This window comes from Salminus brasiliensis, chromosome 16, assembly GCF_030463535.1.
Source record: "Salminus brasiliensis chromosome 16, fSalBra1.hap2, whole genome shotgun sequence".
In the NCBI taxonomy this organism is placed as follows: domain Eukaryota; kingdom Metazoa; phylum Chordata; class Actinopteri; order Characiformes; family Bryconidae; genus Salminus; species Salminus brasiliensis.
Genome location: NC_132893.1, coordinates 22505124 through 22527317, shown reverse-complemented (window position 1 = coordinate 22527317; position 22194 = coordinate 22505124). Strand labels below are relative to the sequence as shown.

General features: G+C 41.7%; 1 protein-coding gene across 1 annotated transcript in view; it reads right to left on the bottom strand.

The window, feature by feature from the left end:
* pknox2 (pbx/knotted 1 homeobox 2) overlaps nucleotides 1-22194 on the bottom strand; it is a 125583-nt gene that overhangs the window by 80430 nt on the left and 22959 nt on the right. The window lies entirely within an intron of this gene.

The window sequence follows — 22194 nt, the reverse complement described above, 5'->3', positions numbered from 1 at the left end:
AAGGTTGTGGTAAATTTAGGTAATGATAAAGGGTAATGTCAAGCCTTTTGATTAGGGTTAGGCTAGGGGTTAGGTTAAGTCTAGCCTATGTTAAATTAGGTTTAGTAGTTTAAGGCTAGGTTTAGTTTGAGGTGCAGGTTCAGGTAATACATTTTCACTGGTTGTTTTGTGAATCAAATCAAATTTAATTTCTGCTTGTCTGCTTGTGTCAGTAATTCGTGCATAGGCACGAGGAGTGGATCTATATGTAGTACACACTGTATGATCCCTGAAATGGTCTTTTACTCATATATGTCTGATATCCTCAAGACCAGGCTGAGTGCAAAACTTACTGTCATATGTATTCTAGTCCGTTGCAGGTATTATTTAGAAAATCCAGGCAACTCATTGGTCTAGGTAATTTATTGGGGGTGTGGCAAAGGTACCCATTAAGCAAATTTTGGTACATTTAGACAAACGATTCTCAGCAAAATGACTACAATAGTACCAACAGTACTACTGTCATTCAAATCCAGTTATGAAGTACCCCAGGCATGCAATACAGTGCCTTTCATTTGTGTCAGTCACATGACCTTTTACTTTAATGATCTGCTGCGTCTCAGTGGGAGAACTAAGGAAAATTAAATGATAGTGAGTGTTAATTAAGGAAAGAAACAATATGTTTAAGAAATAGGGGTTTAATACAGTTCACAGTAGTTTCCATCATTATAGTGTAACAGCTACGGAAATCAGCTATAGAGGCCAGTGGGAATCCATTTTACAACTCATCTGAGCCATGAGAACACATATGGTATGGAAAACACTGAGCTGGGTGATGTCTTCTGAGAATGTACTTGCAAACTGGTAATATAACCACTCTTGGTGGTGATCTGTTTTTTGCACAGATGGCATCTAACACCGTTAACATCTAATGAATCTCCGCATTCGCTTGGTTGGAAACCAAAATGCTGCCAAATTGGTGTGATAATACCAGTTATATTTATAGAATGCCAAATTTTCATGAATATGATGCTGCTTATCACTGAGAATCAATACCACAGCATGTATCAATAGTCCAGAATGATCTGCTATATTCTAAACAATGTAAAAGACACAGTCGAGAAGACCATTCCAGAAAACAGTAAGAAATCCCTCCGGTGGATGGAGAAAGGCCTGCCCGGCACAGCGCCCTGCCTGGGCCATCTGGAGCCCATTAAGGCCGGGGGGATATCAGATCCCCCTGCTGGAGCGGGCTGGCTGGGTGGCCTGGCTGCACACACTAACTTTCAGCAGCTCTGTGTGATTGATAGGAGGCCTCACTCGCTAACTCCCACAGCAATACCCCCCCACACCCCCACACACACACATACAGACTCACACACTGACCAAGCACACTACTACTATTACTATCCACATCGTACCGTACCTCACGACCCTTAACTCATACACACACATACGCACACTCACCCACACTGAGAACATAACACTACTAGTAGCACTATATAGCATCAAAGGTCAAAAACTAAGGGGAGGACACACAGTACCACTTCTTATGGTCTCATATTTGCAAACTGATAGGACATATTTTAAGACTTATGGCCTCTGTTAATACTTCCACACACTCATTTCAAGAGCTTGATCACACTGCATGTGATACATGTCAATGGCCTAGGTACACTACTTTAAAGGAATAGTCTAGTGGGTTGTCAACCTAATCTCTATCTGCTGCATCGGCGTTGTGCCATCAATTACCACAGACAATAACTTCGACATGTTTCTGTGTATCTAGAAAATAGCAGAAAACACAGTGACTCAAAACTCCCTTATAATTGAAGTTAATGGGCAGATGCTGAATTGCGCGAGTGAATGTTTGCAATATTAAGATGCAAATTTAAACCTGTAACCATTAAGGTCTGAGGATGAGATCAATCTCAATCAATCTTATCAAAGCTCCTTCTTCTTATTTATACAACTTTCAAAACACCCTATTCTACTTTCCCTGAGCTTGTCTGATACCCAGATCTGAGAAAAACACAGGAATCACTCCAGAATATACGTACCATACAACTCACATTCACACCTTCCCAGATTACCTCACCCACAAACCGGGCACTGCTGCTGCTCAGGCTCGGATACTATGCGGCCATCTGGGCACCCTTTGATTTCGAAATCTATACCATTGAAACCAGTGTTTATACCGTTCACCCAGTAACACTCAACCCATGAAAACGCAGAAAAGGCGTTCAGCCATAATAATAAAAAATAAAAAATAAAAACAGCTGGGAAAAGCCAAGCATGAGCACTGAGTGTACCTGTGCAGCACAAACTTCAGGTTAATCCCTCTCTCCTAAATGAAGAGGGGGGGGGGGTGCATGGGGGGGGAGGAAATGTGGCAGACGATGGATGAGGGTTTTTTTTTTTTAAGAAAAGGAGAAAAAAGAAAGAAACAGGCGACATTTCGAGTAAATGGCATCCAAAACCCACTCCAATTATCTTTAGCAGCCATGCCAGTGAGGCTGACTTAATTAAAGAGAGAGAGAGAGAGAGAGAGAGAGAGAGAGAGAGAGAGAGAGGGGGGGGGAAATACAGAGGAATGAGCATGAGAGAAAGAGAGAGAGAGAGAGAGAGAGGAAGAGGGAGAGGGAGAGGAAGAGGGAGAGAGAGATTGAGGGGGCAGACGAGTGCGTATCAGCACTGCACACAAAGCGCCGTCCACCACTCTTCTCTTTTCAATTCCACTTCAAAGCAGCCGGAGAAATAATAATAATAAAAGAAATGCAAGAACCAGTCGGGTTTTTTTGGAGGTTTTTTGAGTCGGGTAATTGCGCGATTCATATCCAGTGTTTCTCTCCTGTTTTATCATCATTCAGATAGGACAGAAATACATAAAAAGAGAATAGGAATGATTTTACTCGGCGCTAAATCCCCAATAATCCTCTTGTGCCTTTCTCTGTCTGCCTTCGACGTTGACCTTTTCGCGGGAAGCCTGTTGCCATAGAAACGCTCTCCAACCCCCCCCCCCCACCCCCACCTCACCCCTCCTCCTCTTACAAACTCACCCACCCCCCACGGGACCCCTCCCTTTTCCTTCACGTTTTCCGTATAGACTTCGGCACGCGCACAAGTACCTACACAAACATCGTTAGCAGGCGCGAGCGGCGAGCGGCGAGCTGCGTGCCGCGTGCTGCGTGCTTTTACCTTTGGCCGGGCGCGGTGATGGTTCCGGGCTTTAGGCTCGGGCCTGGTTTTATCTGAACCACTTCAAACGAATTAATAACAGACCGTTTTGAGAAAGATACACACACACTACCCTGGCTTCCTCTGGAAGAGCTGCTTTCCCTCTTACTTTCACTCATACTCATGCACTGTAAAACTCTGCCTCAGTGGACTTCACAAGGCTGTCTTAGGAGTTAGTCGTGTATTAGCTGTGAAGTGAAGTTGGTTAGATGACCCTTTGGAGGAGTGAGAGATAGTAGTCTACTTGAATGTAGTCTTCAGCAGCAGATTTCTGCAGTGACAACATGGCTAAAAGCTAAGCTAGACTAGGACCACCACCACAACTCAACCACCACACTTTTGAATGGCTTACTCTGCTCCACACACGAATACAGGGCATGAGCATATCAGCACTGTCATTCAGAAACCTCCTATTTCCAAAATGTCAATTTCATGACCTTCTGATACAAGGTCAGTGGTAGTTTGGAGTAGAGGCATCAACTCTGCTGTTAGACATGACTGCTGATGAAACGTCGCTCTGATCCAGAGCATCTTACAAACGTGCTTCAGAAAATACCCTTAGCTAGTTTGTAAAGACTAGGATCCAAAAGATACCTGTAAGCTTAGATACTACTAAACTCAGAGTCAATATGGAGACCACAACATTTGACATTAAACTTCGCTCAAGTACTCTTGGAAGAGGTGGGTCTTCAGTTAGGGTTTGAAGACAGCAAGCGACTCGTGTGCGGGGGTCAAGCCGAGCCGTACTTGAAGCTGGAAGGGCTCTCGGTACAGATCGGCCTCTGACCACTGCCGTCGAGTATGGAGGGGCTGGTCCAATCTTGGCTTTGTAGATCAGCGTCAGGCCTACTTTACCAAAAATGCACTGTTCTCGTTCTAAAACTGAAGCTTAGGCCAGACAGTTAGACAATTATTCATGAAGTTTATAAACGAAAAAATTCCATATATATATATAGCTTGCTGAGGCTAGTGTAGCTGAGTGGTTACTTGTGTAATATACAGTATGTTTTCCTTATTTACTCAATGGTGAGACAGTTGGACGTAGGGCTGGGCGATATGGTAAAAATACTATCACGATTATTCACAATACTTCAAGACAATTTTAACGATACGTAATATTTATCATGGTACATGTGATCACAGACTAATTACATAGGTAGCGTCAGATTCTAAAAAAAAAATACTACTATTCAGATCCTCTCCCGTACTGAACACAGTGATTTTTATTCAACATCTGCTGCTCTTCATCTAATGAAACCAGTCTAATTACACTGTTTGTAGCGAAATGTGCAGTTGATCAGTGTTTATTAAGTGCAAACAATATCCTCGCTATGCTTAGAAAAGCATATTGTGTATCACGATAAGAAAATTCATCATCATACGATAAAATATCATCATATTGCTCTGCTCTAGTTGGACGGTTGGAGAAGGCATGTTAATAGACAGTCATGTTACCATTCTGTAGTCAGCTGCTGCCTTTAAGCCATATTGGAAATATCGTATTTACCAGGTGATGGCACATGAACGGCACCACAAACTCATATTTATGAGGGGGAACAGTAGTGACTTTTCTCGATTTTTTGATGAACTTTGGTTTGGGCCGTGTCAATAACACAACGCTGATAACTGTGTAAATTTGTTATGTGTTAGTTATTTAGCAGCACCAGACAAACGCTGCAGTTTACGCTATAGTTTACTCTCATCCTTTACTCTCATCCACATCCACAAAAAACAGTACATGCTATTGATACTTACTGGATACATATATTACCCACCTAATGCTCATACTTACTTGTTTTGTTTGCAGTAATTGTAAATATACTTGCTTTTGTTGGCAGCAGAAAACCAGAAGTAAACAAAATTTGAAGAAATCCCAGGCTGGTCGTATTGTTACCGACCAAAACCACTTGAACAGAATTCCCGCCATACTAACGAGCTCCAAACTCGTAAGTACGAACTTCCGAAATGTGGACTTGAAGGCAGCAAGTGTCCCACCCATACTAGGAACTCTAAACTGGGTTTATCGCTGACAGAAGTCACTGGGGATTTTCTAGAATTGTTGCCGTTGCAACTTTTGCTAAACAAAAACAGTTTGAAAGCCAAATGTTTTGCATACCACTGGATCTTCTGAATTAAGAGGATGTAAAGTAGTTGAGCTATGAATTATGCTACATCCACGCTGCAAGCAGGCTCATAGTCCCACGCATTGAAATGACATCACAAAAAAAAAAATTTAACACTAAAATATAAAACACTGACTAAATAAAATATCCTTCACCGCTGCCAAAGAAACTGCCAAGGAAGCTTGTTTCTAAAAGCTGGTCAATTTGTTTGAAGGTATTTTGTTGAGGTTGCCAGTTCAGTGCGTAGCAGTGTTAGCTTGCATGTTGCAATATTTGTATTTAGACTCAATGATGACCTTATATATAGGAAAAAATATACTGGGTTTGGAACACTGGTTTACTAAAGTGAGCGATATCAGCGATTTGCAAAAATCCCATTCCTTCGGAAAACCAGCTAAGGTAAGGAGATCCTAATTCTGACATGACTCCAGACTACAGATTGACAACACAGCTACAGTGGTCTATACCAGTCCTATATCGAACGTCTTCTAAATATAAAATTAAAACTGCTTTAAACTATTTGATAAATTTGAAGGGTACAGAGACCACACTTTTTACAACATTCCCAGTATGTGAATCTCACTGTGATCAGGATGCAAATAAATAAACGACTAATTTAATGAAATGTTCACTGAGTTATTGCAGCAATTGTTTGTATTATTTTATTTATTTAAACTTCTTATCAGATCAAGCTCCCGTCACCTCAGCTCCCTTGGCGCTTGTAATGCGTCGTTGAATTCTACTTTTACCTGTTTTTAAAGTGAAATCTCCAGTATGTGTAAGACGTATGAAGGCAGGGAGGAGGCAGCTGGCTGCGAAGGCCTCTCCAGAAGGAGTGTGGGTGGCAGATCCATAATTCAGCTATAACGTGTGACTACAAAAATAAACACACTCCTCACAGATGACAATGGCCATCTCAGAACTGCAGCTATACTTTCAAAATGCAAGCTTTGTAGCTGCCTGTAAAAAAGTTGAACCTAATGCACCATGGAAGATCAGCTAAATAAACAACAAGAGAATACATTATCCTATTAAAACACACGCGGAGGGTGCGGACGCTGCTTTGCATAAAACTGTTACTGAGGGAAAAGTGTACCTATGGTGTCTTGAGTTCGTTTCGGAGGCACACAAAAACGTATGCACTGATAAAACAATAAGAAACGCAGCAATTATTACAATTAGAAGCACAATCTATTGCACAGCATTACATCTATTGCTCAGCATCTATTTCCACATTTAACCCATCAATGGCGATGAACACACACTAGTGAACTGGGGGTGAGAACACACAAGCCCCCTCAGCATCCAGGCAGTAATTGGGGGTAAGGTGCCTTGCTCAGTGGCTCCTCAGCCATGACTGTCCTTCCTTCAATCCCTCCTGCCCCCAACTACTGTTGAATATGGGGATCAAACCAGCATCTTTCTGGTCCAAAGCCCACTCCTCTAACCTTTAGGCCACGGGTGATTACTGAATAGTATTGGATAGTATATCATGTACACCAATGTAAAAACTATCAACCTCAAGATATGGCATATGACAATAAAACTCTTGAATCTTGAATCTTTCTAAACACCACCCACACCATCCTTTCCCCAATTCTGTACAGTCTACACTGTAAAAAGTGAGCAGTTCCCTAAAGGACCTTTAGGTTACTCCACACAGTTGAAAGTAAAGGTCATCGAGAAACTGTTGGAGGAACCTTTTAAAGTGCTTTTAGGAACCTATAAGGAACCTTTAAGGAACCCTTTTCTTCTAAAAACCTTTTCATGAAGCACCATAAGAGGTTCTTCCACAGGTTCTTATCAAAGAACCCGCAAACGTTTCTTAAAGATCTTGTACTATTAACAGTGAAAGAACCTAGGGGCTCCTCCAAGAACTTAAACCTTCCTCAGTGTTCTCAGAGATGTCTGTAAGAACTTTTGGGATTCCTCAAACTGATTCCTCAAACTGTTAAACTGTTAAGTACAGGAACTTTTGGAGGTTCTTTAAATAAAAATAGTGGAGGAGCCTCTTAAAATAGAAATGGGTTTTAGAATAAAAGAGTTTCTTGAAGGTTCACAGATTCATGTAGAAGAACCTCAAAACACATCTTGCTTGCAGTATAAAATCTGGTTTCTCAAAGAACCCATTTGAGGTTCCAATAGGCTCTTTAGGCTATTATATTTGGATATCCAGCAATGAGGAATTTCTTAATTTTATCTTGACTAAAATAAATGGACATCTCTTTAGAAAGACTGTCATCCTTTAGAATGGGTTCCTCTTAGAACCTTTTCTTTAGGGTTCCTCTAAGCACCTTCAGAGGTTCCTCCACATTTTTACACTGAAGAACCTCCAAATGCATGTTTGACAAGCTGCAAAAACAGCCCATTTTCAGTTTACATACATAAAGCTTTTCAGCTTTCAGCCTACAGCAGTTTGGCCCCAGCAGTTGAGGCTGAAGTTACGTACACAAAATAGCATGTTATTAATTAACACACCATTCTGAACAAAGCAGTCATTTTGGAATTCTTGGATTTTTTTCCCGGCATGCAGGATTAACACGGCACAAAACAGAACAAAAGTCTTCCTTGTTGCGCTCGTCTTAAATCTGTGGGCCTAAATGACTTTGAAAGCTGATGAGCGGAGGCTCAGGCTGAGCAGATGTGTGTGTTTAGAGCAGGGCAGAGGCCCATATTGAGCGCTGTGGGCCAGAGCGCTGTGGGCCCGGGCTGGAGCCGAGAGATAAGCAGGCCTCCAGAGGCCTCACTTCAGGGAGAGAGAGAGAGCGAGAGAGAGAGGGAGAAAGAAAGACAGAGAGATGGAAAAAGAGAGGGAGAGAGAGAGAGAGAGAGAGAGTGACTAACAGTTCAGCTGCCTGTCTGTTAGGACAGAACCAGATCCTCTCTCTGGGTGTCTGTCTGGCTCTCTCTTTCTTTCTGTCTCCACCACTGCCTGATGACTTTTTCATTATCATCATTCTCCCTCCGTCACAACGGAAACAGACGTCCAGTCCTCCTCCTCCTCCTCATCTTCTATACCTCTCAAAATATCCACTGTGCTGTGTCACTCATCAATCTCTAGCTCCATCTCCCCTGTCTGCTGTCTGCACACTTTTTCCTTACCAAAGTGTGTGTGGGGGTTTGTTTTCGTGCACTTTCAAGGCCAAAAATGTGCTGACTTTCTGGGAAAAAAACAGAGCAATGGAACATCTGGAACATCACGATGCTCCTGGGATTGTAAAGTGCATTTTTATGAAACCTACATTTTTAATTTTATTTTGTTTTAATTTAGCAAAACCAGCTCTTTTAGGCTTCCTGGGGTTTAAGTCAGAGGTCAGATTATATAATTTTCATTAAAAATAGCTACATATTCTTGCTGTCAAACTAAATATTTTTTCCATTTTTCACTTTTTGGCATAATGTGAATCTAGCAGTTGTTCTTTACATTGTATCAGAATTTCACAATGAAATAGAAACCAATAGAATAGAATAGAAATGCTCCAAAATGACTTGGAATAAAATCTTTTTACATTGAGGCCATTAAAAGTCAGGTTGTCTGTTGTCAAGTTGCCATTGGAAAGTTTTCCCTTTTTCCTCACAATTTGGTACTGCCAATAAACCCACCCGTTTGTAACTCCCGCCAGCACTAGTTAAGCTTATGACCTAACACAGGTCTTCTCCAATACATGCAAAGTCAGCCTCTTTTTGAAGTGCTGCCGATGGAAAGCTCTGAGGAAAGCATCTGGTCCCTAGTTCCACAGATGCCTGTGATGGCCAACATCGCTTAAAAGTGATGAGGGAAGAGAAGCGCAATCTACCCACCCGTAAAGAGCACAGCCAATTGTGCTCTGTCTGACTCCAGCTGCTGATGGCAAAGCGGAATGTAACAGGATTCGAACTTGTGACACCTGGGCCATTGTAGTAGTGCATTAGACTGATGAGCCACTCGAGGCCTCCCTTTTTGGAGATGGTATATATTTATATAAAACTACCAATTAAACAGGCTGTTTTATTACAGTCCCTTTAAGACTGTTAAATGATCTGATGTGTTTTGATTGGCCGGCCTGCATTGTGCCTCATTCATAAGGCTCCAAGCTGAAACACTAAACTTCAGCCTGAATGGGCGAGGCAAAGCAGCTATTGGCTGAATAGATGTTTATATGTAAATGCATATAAAGGGTTTTTGTGACTTCCGAAAAACAATTACTTTAACTTGGGCTATTTTGAAGCTCAACTTTCTTACAGGGTCCATATGGACTGGGGTGTGAATTTACCCACTATATTACACTTTTATTTTTAATAAAGATGCAGTCTTGCATGATATGAGCTCTTTAATTGTCAATCTGAAGATTAAAGCTACCTTTGGAGTATATTGAAGTATATTAATGTAAATAAATGTTATTCCAAGTAATTTTGGGTCATTTCTAGTCACCCCTTCACGGTGAATCAGTCACACCGTGTAAAGAGCAGGTGTTGTTTTCAAATTATGCAAAAATTTCGATCTGACAATGGTAATATAGTAAATACAGGAAATACAGTATGTATGACACCATGTCCCGACATGATATAAAAACAAGTGTGTGAGTGTCTGTGTGTGTGTTGTGTGTGTGTTGGACATTCCCGTGTGTTGAGCTCAGGCTGCAGCGTCCTGCTCTCAGTGGCAGGATTGTTCTCACTGTGCAGGCCCAAAGCCCGTTGCCACGGAGACCGCCATACCACAGGTCTGACCCTGGAGGACTGCGGCTCTCTCCCTCTGCGGGAGACACTGGCAGCTGCAGCACAGCTGCTCCAACTGGACAGGGTTCCACACACACACACACACACACACACACACACACAAACGCTACATTACATTATGGCTGTTAGCAATGGGACAAGGTTACTCAGCTTGGCTAGCTCACACACTCATGTTCTGGCACACATACACACTCATGTGCAGCGACATGAACTGACACAGTTATACACTCATACTCAATGCACCTGTAGCTCAGGTGTGGACAGGGCAAACGCTTCCAGTCAGACAGAGTGGTTCACAATTTAATACATACACTATATGGACAAAAGTATTGGGACACCTGCTCATTCACTGTTTCCTCCAAAATCAAAGGGATCATAAAGGAGTGTGTCCTGCTTTTGTCAGGACAACTGTGCCTACTCTCCAGGGAAGGCCTTCCACTAGATTATGGAGCATTGCTGTGAGGATGGTCCGGATGTTGGATGATCACCACCCCACCTCATCCTAAAAGTATTGGATGGAGCCCCAACCATCATTCCAGAGAACACACTTCCATTTCTCCACAGCTCAATGCTGGGGGGCTTTATACCCCTCTAGCCCATGCCTGGCATTTAGCAAGGTGACAATAGGTTCATGTTTATCTTCTCTAGAGAGTCCTATTCAATTGGCAGCACTTCTCTGCAGGGACCAGACAAGCTGTCTGTGTGTGTGTGTGTGTGTGTGTGTGTGTGTGTGTGCGTGCGCGCATTTGCATGTCTGTGTCAGCAATGAGTGCATCTTGAAGTAGCTGAATGCATTCATTAGAATGGGCGTCCACAAATATTTGGACATATTGACCACCTGCAATGCATGATGTTGCATGAACACGACAAAGAGTCTCCTCCTCCATGACAAACTGTCTCTTCCTCTGACAATGTGCACACACACACACACACACACACACACACACACACACACACACACACACACACATGCATCCACTCATTCGCTGCATTACAGCTGTTACCATCAGGAAAAAGCTCAAATGCCAGACCCTTCAAACACATCACCAATCCCTCTTTAACACTCTCTACCTCTCACCCGTTCTCTCTCCTATATGCTTGCTAATATAGCCCTCCACTGTAGTGCAGGGGTAAGGGTACTCCACTACAGCCTCCAGTAGCTCCTCAAACCTACCTACCTCATTCAAATTCGACAAACGCCAAGCGATTAGCCAACACGCAGTCTCCATACCCACTGCATTATTTCCAGTTTCTGACATAATACCATCTTGTATATCTGAACTGGTAACTTCAGAGGAGGAAGCTTTGGCATTCTTTTAAAAGGCCAAGATCCATCATATTTAATGTTTACGCGACCATTTGTCAACCTCTTTTTACCACTTACGATTAAACCCTGTTTTTGTTACTGTGATTAAAAGACTGATACAGTCATATGCAAACGTCTGGACATCCCTGATCTTTGGTCATTTTTTGAAACAAACATAAATATGGATTTTTCTGCTCATTTTCTGTGAATTAAATCTACCGTATATAAGATTTCTACACCGATCAGCCATCACAATAACACCACTGGCAGAGGACTGGGAGCATCAGAGCATCTCCACCATCAGGCAGGTCTTGTGGGATTTTTCTTGTGGAGTCACGGGCACCTAAGTCTCAATGATGTGATTTATGGAGGCCCCACCTCACAACTTACAGGACTTACCGGGGCCAGATACCACAGGACACCTTCTACCACAGGTCTTGTAGAGTCAATTCCTCGAATGGTCAGATCCGCTGTGGTGGCACAAGGCACTCAGTGGTACTCAGTAGGAGGTATTAATGATGGCTGATTGGTGTATACTTAAATTACCTCTGGCTTGTTTGGATTATGACTCATTCAAAAAATAGTCGCTAAAATAGTAAGAAGCTTGAATGGGGCGTGGCTAAAGCTGCACTGTGTTTTGTGACATCATAAAAGTAGTTCATTACAAACACAGTGTTTTTGCATCTTTATGCAGACTGTGTGTGTGTGTGTGTGTGTGTACAGAATATTTTCACTCTGTTTTCTGTGATAAAGCCCCTTTATTTTTTAATTAAAAAATATTGTAACATTATAAGCAAGTTTTGACCATTTCTATGAGCCTATTCATCATAATGTGCATATATCTATTTTATCCTGTAGCTGCTCTGAAGGCTGTGTGATTCATTCTGGATGAACATACTAATAGATATGCCCTAAATTGACTTGGAATAAAATCTTTTTACACTGGCGTCTATTAAAAGCTATTGTGTTTTTTCCTTCTTTAGTAAAGTTGCCAACTTCAGAGATACATGTTTTTCATTGGACACCAGCAATATCCAATGTAGATTATACCTGGTATTATGTAAAATGCTGTAAACCTGAAACTTGTGAAAATTGCTACAATGTGTGGATTTGACAGCTACCGTAAATATTCCATCTTCCCCAACTTCCTCCCACACCACACTCAACTCCTTTCATCATATCATTCCTGTCCACCTTCCATATCTTTCAAAACACACGCTTCTGTCGGCCATCTGAAGTAAAGGGAAATAACAGCAGCGCACTGATAGTACACAGTGCTATATTTTCGACATTGACCGTCCTGTGCAATGTCACCCACTGAGGTTTGACGTGATAGCTCCGAGCTGTGCCTCTTATCTAATCAAAGTGGAGATTTTCCTTCCTCCCACCTCGGAGTTAACGCGATTACACAGCAATACTCTGTCTGAAGCAGTTTAGGAGCGTGTTTCTCTTCAGTGTTCTGGCTGATCCCTTTTGCAGGACGGGCTTTATTTTCATTCTCTGTCCACTGGCCGACAGCGAGGTTAACAGCGAGGGGGTCGTCTTGTGTTGTGTGTTATGGCTATTTATTGGTCAATTCCGTGGAGGGCCCTGTTGTATAGCTGCTTGCAGATCAGTCTAACAGCAGTGGAGGAAGAATGACCCCAAAACTGACCGCGCCTGCAGCTTTATTTATCCTGAGCAATCATTTCATTTTGCTGGCAGGCAGGGGTGTTCCAGGTCATGCCAGGGCGCATCAACCCTGGAGCAACTTATAATGAAACGCCTCATGTGCATCGCATCATCACATAACCATGTTTATGTCTCGAAATATGACGTAAAACATATCTCGCATTTGTATTGTATTTGGTGTTTACATGTTCATACAAAGCATAAGCATAAACAATAGTCTTAACTATAATAATAATAATAATAATAATAAAATTGTATTGTAATAAATGATTATATTTGAATTTATTTATTATTTATTAAATATAATATAAGTTTGATAAATTATTATAGAATAATATAAGTATCATTTATTATTCTAAGAAAAGAAAATATAAAAAACTATAATCATATTTATTGTCATTGTTGTTAATATTTCTTGGTTTGTTTGTTTATGTTTGTAACTTTTTAGGACTTTTTTAAAGAGTATGAAATACATGAATACATGGATACCGCCCAACTCTACCACACACATCAATTATATTACATATACACTGAGCGAGCATTATTAGAAAGACCTATGAAAGACCAACATGCATTCTTGTGTGTTGTTCTGTCTTCATGCTGGCGACTTGCTGACGAGAACGAATGGAAATATCCAGCAGTTATTGCCAATTCAGCGCTGACTTGATGGCAGAATGTGCTGAGTCCTCCTATTTTAAAGGAACGATGCCGCTCTGTAGGTGGCAGTAACGCACCTCATCACATTAGCCCAAAAGAAGACAAAGAAGAACAAGAATTAATGGTGCACCTGGTTCTGCCTTTAATGAGGGGAAAAATGAGTGGTGAAGTTACATATACCCTCCTGTGGTAGCCTTAGCTGTGGATAATGGCTGGGCTCACTGTATAGTCAGCTGGGCTATAGCAAGTACACAGCATCTCATCAGGTGTCCTCCTTCCTTGTGTTCTTGCGAGTTCATTCTTGCAAGCTAATATATTATGGACGTTCTTTGCGTTCTTGGTATTGAGAAAACCCATATAATCCTAGTCATTCACACAATTATTATCTAATCAGCCAATCGTGTGGCAGCAATGCAATGGAAATTCAAATCAAGCATTAGAATGGTGAAAAAAACGTGATCTCGGTGAAATACATCCCCTGAGCGGACGTTCTGCACACAGGAACACCTTGTTGATAAGAAAGTTCAACAGAGAATGGCCAGACTGGTTGGAGCTGACAGAAAGGCTACAGTATCTCAGATAACCACTCTGTGGTACAATTGTGGTGAGCAGAAAAGCATCTCAGAATGCACAACACATCCAACCTGGAGATAGACAGGCTACAACAGCAGAAGACCATGCCAGGTTCCACTTCTGTCAGACAAGAACAGAAAGCTGAGGCTGCAGAGTCCTCACCAAAAACAGAAAAGCCGAATTTGGGGCCTACAGCTTGAATCCATGGGCCTTATCTGCCTTGAGTTAGGGTGTGGGGAATGTTCTCTTGGCACACTTTGGGTCAAACACATCAGCCAATCATCACTTCTTTTCAAAATACAGTAACTTATTCAAACCAGTCTCTCGCAGTCTCTTGTGTGAGTACACTAGCAGAAAACGGGACTCTACAGGAACAAATAATGTAATTGGTAAATGTACTCTCAATGGTACAACATGGTCCTTAAGGTCCAACTGTGTACCTTAAAGCCTCACACTGAACAAGCTGCAACAGTCACTTTTCCAAGAGAAAGGTGCACATTTTATACCTTTTCATAACAAATCTGTAAACAGTATAAAGCAATAAGCCCTGAGAGGTCATGTATTACTGTGGCTTTATTATGGCTAAAGGTGTTCTTAGGCACGAAAGCATGCCAATCAGATTTCAAACCCGGAACCATCCAAATACTCTTCAATAAACAAAACAAAACAAAAACCCAGGAGTCTCTTGTTTCGATGTCTAATTTATCAGTGTGAACACAAAGTGAACCAGAGCTATAATGCAACAATTTATCATTTTTTGCTTTGGCCCAAACAAGGGAGCCTTAATGCAGGTGTAAACGCTCCTTTAGTCTCAAACATCTGTAGATTCCGTAAGACACTCAAACAGGCTGGATGCTTTATGCCGTGTGATTGTGACTGGCTTTTGGAGAGAAACCTCTTGAACGCTTCATGAAGGCACTGAGAGCACGGTAAGCACCTCAGCATAATTGCTCCATTACATGGATATCTACCAAGATTCAAAGTGCTCGCACTTAAAGCAGTGCTGAAACCCCTTCATTCATGTCACAGATGGAACTGCAAATTAGAACAGCAGATAGACAGTATACTGGATCCAAGCACATGAAAGTGATAGGCTTCATATTATTGCTGTATTATTGCTGGGTTTTTTTTAGCACCACTGGATAACAAACAGCTCTCCTGGTGAACGGACCAATAGAAATTCCCAAAAGCAACCCTCTTCAGTAAAAAAAAAACCCACACAAAAACAAAAACACACACATTAATATGTTATAAAGTTAGCATTTTGCCGATACAGCAACCTTGCAATTATCAAGTGCAACTGCCATGAAGCAAATCGGCATCCAGTCAGCATCCTCATAAATCCCATAGTCCTATTGTGTGTCCTTTATGTACTATATCCCCTGTATGTGTGTACAAGTGTGTACGAGCTCATGAGCAGAAACAGTGGGGGCTGCTAGAAGTTAAAAAGAGCAGCAGCAGCAGCCTATGGAGCTCTCGCTGCCTCTTCTCCTCCATCTGTTCCGTTTTTCCTCCAACTCTCCTTTCTGATGAGCCGGGTCCTCAGTCCCCCCAATAAAATCCCATTAGCTCTTAATGAAGTCGAGCTCGCTGCCTCGCGCCTTCACCTCATTTAGCACGATTGTCTGGCGGCCATTAGCGCCGAGGCAATTACAGCCGAACGGCGAGAGTAATTGGAAATGCCGACAGGGACCCCGAGAAAATGGGAATAAATAATACAAAAAAAAAAATTCAAACTAATAAGCTTCCATCAAGAAGGGGGGTGGGGGCTACTACGCTAAATCAACATAATTTTAATCGTGCCTGGTGAGGTAGAGACATAAAGGTGAAGGACCAGGTGGGGACAAAGATGATGATGAGGAGGAGGAGGAGGAGGAGGAGGACGACGACGATGACGACGGTGATGAGGACAAGTGTGCCTGAGGTTTCTACTGGACAAATGCATAGGTTCTACAGTAGTGCCGTGACCTGGCTTGGATCCGGAACAGGACTGATCCAGGCCTATTTTAACGTTTTAATGGAAGAGATCTCCATCTCGATCTTTAGAATCACAATTAGAAACACACTTTACAGCCACTGTACAGCAGTACAGTGTTCAACCCATTCATAGCAGTGAACACACATACACACACACAGTAGTAAAGAAGGGAGTACACTAGCTGGTAAGCAACTGGGTGTTAGGTGCCTTCCTCCTCACCTCATTCACCCCAGCCGTGAATGCTGATGGAGGAGAAAGCACTGTTCCTTCGCTCCCCCTGCCAGTCTAGGGGATTGAACATGCAACCTTCCCCAAGTCCACTTCGCCAATCTTCAAGCTACGACAGCACTGCACAAAAACAACCCTGGATTCATGAATTTGACTACAGATAAAGTTTCCTACAGCTGCCACTCTGGACTTCACTGACTCAACACACTCTGGACCGAAATGACAGCCTAATTTGCTAGTCAGCAACGGCCAATCCAAAAATACTACTAAGGAAATCACCATTATCTTGTCTCAAACTGTGTTGACTTGTTAGGTAACCTCAAACAGTCTAGTTTCTGTGATTTGTGACACTGTATGACACACTATTGTCTAGTCTGTTTCATAGTTTAGTCAATAGAAGTGACACAGCACCAAATGGGCCAATTCATAAATCCCAGAACCTCACAATGGTCTTGACTCGGTAGAGTCACCCCCAGCCACCCTTGCAAAAGCCTTTATCAAAGCTGCAAGCAGCAGAATACTACGAGAACATGGCTTTGTTGATACTAGTTATGATGCTACTTACAGGAATATTAGTTGCTACGTGGATACCTGCTATAATATGTGGGTTCTGTGAGTCGTCCAAAAAGAGTATTTTTTTATCAAGAGTCAAATCAGTATGTTTCATTCCGAGGCAAAATAAAAGGGTTGTAAATTGGCTCGTACAACAGCATCTGTGCATCTTTCGCCAAACCACATAGGCTACTTACTATTTATACATTAGGGAAAGAATAAAATACTAAATAAAAGCCTTCTTTTTGCACCTTTAAAAGAGTTCAGGACTAGGATGATGATTTAGATATGATCTGTGAATTTCCCCACTGCGGGACTAATAAAGGACTATCTTATCTTATCTTATCTTATCTTTTGCACAATAATAAGCTTCCAGCATTCCAATAAGCTTGCTGCATTAGCCTTGTAGCTCTAGTGCAAAACTGTAAAAGCAATTACATTTAGGATGTGAGCAATATTAAATCATTCCGTAAATGTTCTGTAACTATTTCTGTTAACTATTTCTTTACATGTATTTTTTGCAGAATAGCTACGCTGCTTTTACTCCAAAACTGCTAGTCAGCAGTAACATGGAGTAAACTGGATGCACAGATTTGAATAGTGGGTCATGGGTGTTGTCTGGAGAGTTAGTGGGCAAAGTAATAGTGCCAAATGCCAGGGCATCTCTGCGGATCTGCTCGGCCCTCCTGGCGCGGGGCAACAGGTGGCAGAAACCTGATCAGAGGGGGCAGAATCAGAGGGCACCTTTCACAAGAGACTGGGCATACTGCCCAACACTCTACCACAGGGCAAGCACATTGCCAGGGTATGTGTATGTGTGTGTGTGTGCAAGTGTGTATGGAAGTATGAGTGAGTTTGTGTGTGTTGGGGAGCAGGATTAGGGTTGGGGGGGGGCGTGTGTGAGTGAGTGAGTGAGAGAGAGAAAGAGAGATAGCGCTTTGGCACCAGTTATCCTTAGTCCAAACGGGAAACATAAGGTTGAGTCCCACAATAACAGTGTCCCGAGGGGCACCCACAATAGCAGGCCACTGCCTGCAGTCAACAATGCTTTCAAGGCCTCTCATTGGGAAAGCTCAATGGAGCAGACCCACCCAACGATTCACCACACACACACACACACACACACACACACACACACACACATACACACACACACACACACACACACATACACACACACAACAAAACTCCACTACACCCATACATATTCATACTCTTTTAGTGGTCGCCTTATATAAATGACAATATGGCCTCTTCGCCAAGGGACTGCAGTCTCAGTCCTCTTTGGAATAAGATGTTTACTAGCTGACAACTGTCCAACTTCTTCACTGTAGCAATATTTCTGAAACCATTGCTTCCCCGTTTTCTTTCAAGGGCACAAAGCCAGGGCCCCTTTCATACAAATCAAGGGCTAATCTAAAGGCATAGTCAATAAAGCATGTTGCAAAAGCACACAACTAATGCTACATGCAAATGCTACTTCTTATAGAGACACATAGAGCAGGAAAGTAAACAAGTTATTTACACGAAACTTTAGAACAACTCATGTAGAGCGATATGCTAATGCCCTGAATGCTATTAAGTGAAAAAAAAGGATTAGAGTTTGGGCTTGAGGAGAGAAGATATGTGTGATGTGGTAATAGGTATGCTAGTCCATAGTCTAAGGGCAGCAACTGCAAAAGCCGGACCAGCTTTTGGCTTTAAAAGGACACTTCAGTTAAAATGCTTATATTGCTACAAGTGTATGGAGAAGTTATCAATTAGAAGACAGTTATCAATTAGAAGAGGGCAAATGATATCATGCTAACCATTTACTTCAGAAGCTGGATGTGAGAGGGGGATTGGGAATGACGCCACACCCAAGCTGACTGCGTTCCAGTTAAACATTCTGATATCTGTATACTATTTCAAGTTTATCTACTGTCAATTCAATGTTTTATTGCAAATCTAACCAAAATATGTCCCACTTTTGATGCTTCAGGTTAATGGAAAAGGCAGCCTATAAAGATAGTCCAGAAAAAGGTCAAGCTCAGATAAAAACTGACCTAAATGTCCTAAATGGACCTATTGAATCATTTAAAAAAATGACATCAAAGTGTCATGAATTTTTGATTTTCTGATATTTTCTGAAATAATATGAACCAATAGCATCATTATTCCCCTCCACATCATTGGACAAAATATGTAAAAGAGACAAATGGTACCATGTTGACATCATGTATCAATCTGATTACCTCAAACCAACATCGCGATTAATCATTAATAAAAAACAAAATCATTTTTCCTCCATTCATGAATCCTATGTTTTTAAGTGGACAGTACTAATATAATGAAGCAAATAATTAAAAAAAATATTAATAATAAAAAATAATAACACACACAAATAAGATTACATTGATTTTAGGTTCTGAGAGTCAGTTTTGATTCATCTTTGATGAAATGCCCTAGGCACACAATCTATTCTGTGTAAATGTGCCCGTTATGTTGCTTAGAAACCACTTCCTACTGAACAACACTGCATGTTGTGCATTGTGATTATTTCTAATAAATAATAAATTATAAATAAATTTGATCATTTACTGAATAGAATTCTTCCCCTTCAAGTCCCTAAGACATTTAGTTAATTTTATAAATTAGGACATTAATTCAGCTGTAACTGACTCACATTACTTAACATGTTAAGAAACATTTCAATAATAATAATAATATTAATAATACAGATATAATTTACACTTATGTTTTCTTGACATGTCCCATTGATGAACACTATTTTTTAGTGACGGGGTTAATTGGCTCTTATAAAGTTAAATGGTTATAATTTCTTTGTCTTCACAGGGCATCCATTCCTGAGAATGACTAATTACTGTGTTTTACCACATTGTACTATGTTAACAAACAATATGTTAACCAGGGCAGTCATTTTACCATGGTTAAGGACTGTTCTTAGGCCTAATTTGAAGCAGGGGCTGTTGCGTTTAGTAAAACCTTGATTGTACTGGATTCTAATATGAACAGGAAGCCAATAAGCTTGTTACTGTTGGGCAGACAGACCCCGCCATCCATCCCTACCAATGAGCGCAAGCCTGGGTTTTTTTCTTTGAGGCCTCCAGCTATGCTTTTATGGCCACAGGGGTGGTTTAATAATGTTTACTGTTTTGGTGTAATGTCATATGTTCCATTACAATCCCTGTGATGAAGCTGTGGGGAATCATCATAAATCTTAGAAGTGCTAAAAAACACTAATAACAGGGGCTTATCAGAGGGCCATGTAAGCGAACATGAGCAGATCAGACTTCTATCTGATTTCAGCAAGAAGAATGGAAAGCAGCAAGTGTTCCTCTCACTCTCTCACTCGCTCTCTCTCTCCCCACGCTTTCGTGATGAAAATGTTTATTTGTCTAAAAAGATCTACAAACAATCACTTCTCCCGACAGGAGCGAGAGATTTCCAGCCAGGGGGAGATTTAATTAGCGAAATCTCGTTAGGTTTAACAAAATTAAGCGTAAAACAATCCTCTGCAGGGAGCAGGGCTCGGGGAGAGGGGAGAGCGAGAGCAAGAGGGAATGGAGGGAGAGAGGAGGGAGAGACGGGGGTGGCGGGCACTGAGCGAGCGATTAGAGCCGAGAGGATATTGAGACAGTCGCTTGTCGAGCTTGCAGAGGGGGGGAAATGGCTCCCAACACCCAGCTGCTTTCACACTCAATTAAAGAGCCTTGCCTGTCTTTTACCCCCTTTAAAAAGCTGAGAGTTAACCTTGCTTCATTCTGCCATCACGGGCACTCTCGCACACACACACACACACACACCCCCAACCCCCAACCCTGCCCTCTCTCCCTGCACCCACGGCACAGGCAATTGCATCCCGAGCCGCCGAACCATTAAAGGCACCAAATTGTGTTTCTGAACGAATTTGCATTCTATAAGGACACGACTGAAAAAAAGTGCTATTAGGCTGAGGAAATAAACGCTTAAGCAACGCAGCTGGAGTGATTGGAAAAGAACAGCAAGTGCTCCAACTGAAATTTGCTGTTCATCTATCAAGGCCCAATTGCTACTAAACCAGCAAGGAAGAGCTGGAGGAGAGATATTATAATGGCAGGATTGCCGCTTTCAGCTATGCTTCATATCTCTGCGTGGAGCCCTCAACAGTCATCCCAACTCACACCAGGCTATCGACACGTCTGAAGTGAATTTTTTAGGCAAAATAAATAACCGAATGATTTATTGTCACTCACCATTTACTGATAACGGACACACGGTGCCTATCATGTTCCTATGCAGCCGCAAACCCTTAATAACCCTTAAATGCAGCTGTAAGGACTATTGGGATGGGTTGATTAGCTTATATCACATTGAAGGGCAACGCAAACTGATTAAATAACTGCTTGCAAAAAGCTTAACTCAACTACGTTCTTCTAACTCACACTGTTCAGTGTGTAACTCTGTGTGTTTCTACAATACAGATTAAGTAGAGCCTCAAAAACATTAGTATATAAGTAGCAGCTAAAGATTTATAGTTTGTGGCCCCTCCTCCTTAATTTGTTTACTGTTTATTCCCATCTGATGTTTAGAACGCCCCTATCACATGGGTGGAGGCCAGAGGTTCAAAATTAAGATCTCCTGTTGTTTACCATGTAGGCAGTTAGACAGTTGCACCACCTTAGAGTTGTGAAACCACATATATACCTGTGTCCAAGAAAGAGTAGTAGATTTTCTCAGAACTGTGTTTTTATGTAGTGATATTGTGACACCCTAAGCTCTAGGGTGGCACAACAGTCTAACTGCCTGCTCATCAAATCCCAGCAAGGGCTTAGTGCTGCATGATTAAAAGCCTCCCAGACTGGGGGGGGTAATGTGAAAGGGGAGTTCTGGCCTACAGATGGGATCAAACAGTTGAGGGGGAGGAGCACAAACTAAAAATGGGTTAAATATTTAAGCATATTTCATTTGCAGCTCATTTACTAATGTTTCTATAGCTCACTTCAATATGTATTGTTGACCAAGCTGAACTGTAAAGGTAATTATCTGTAAATAATCTGTAAATAATATTGTTTTCAGAGTTTTTGACTTGTATTAGTTCTATTGTATATACACTGCAAATGTATCTACTTTGTGTAACTGAGTGTCTTGCTGAGTGCCTTTGCTGCTGTGACACTGTGAATTTCCCGACTGTG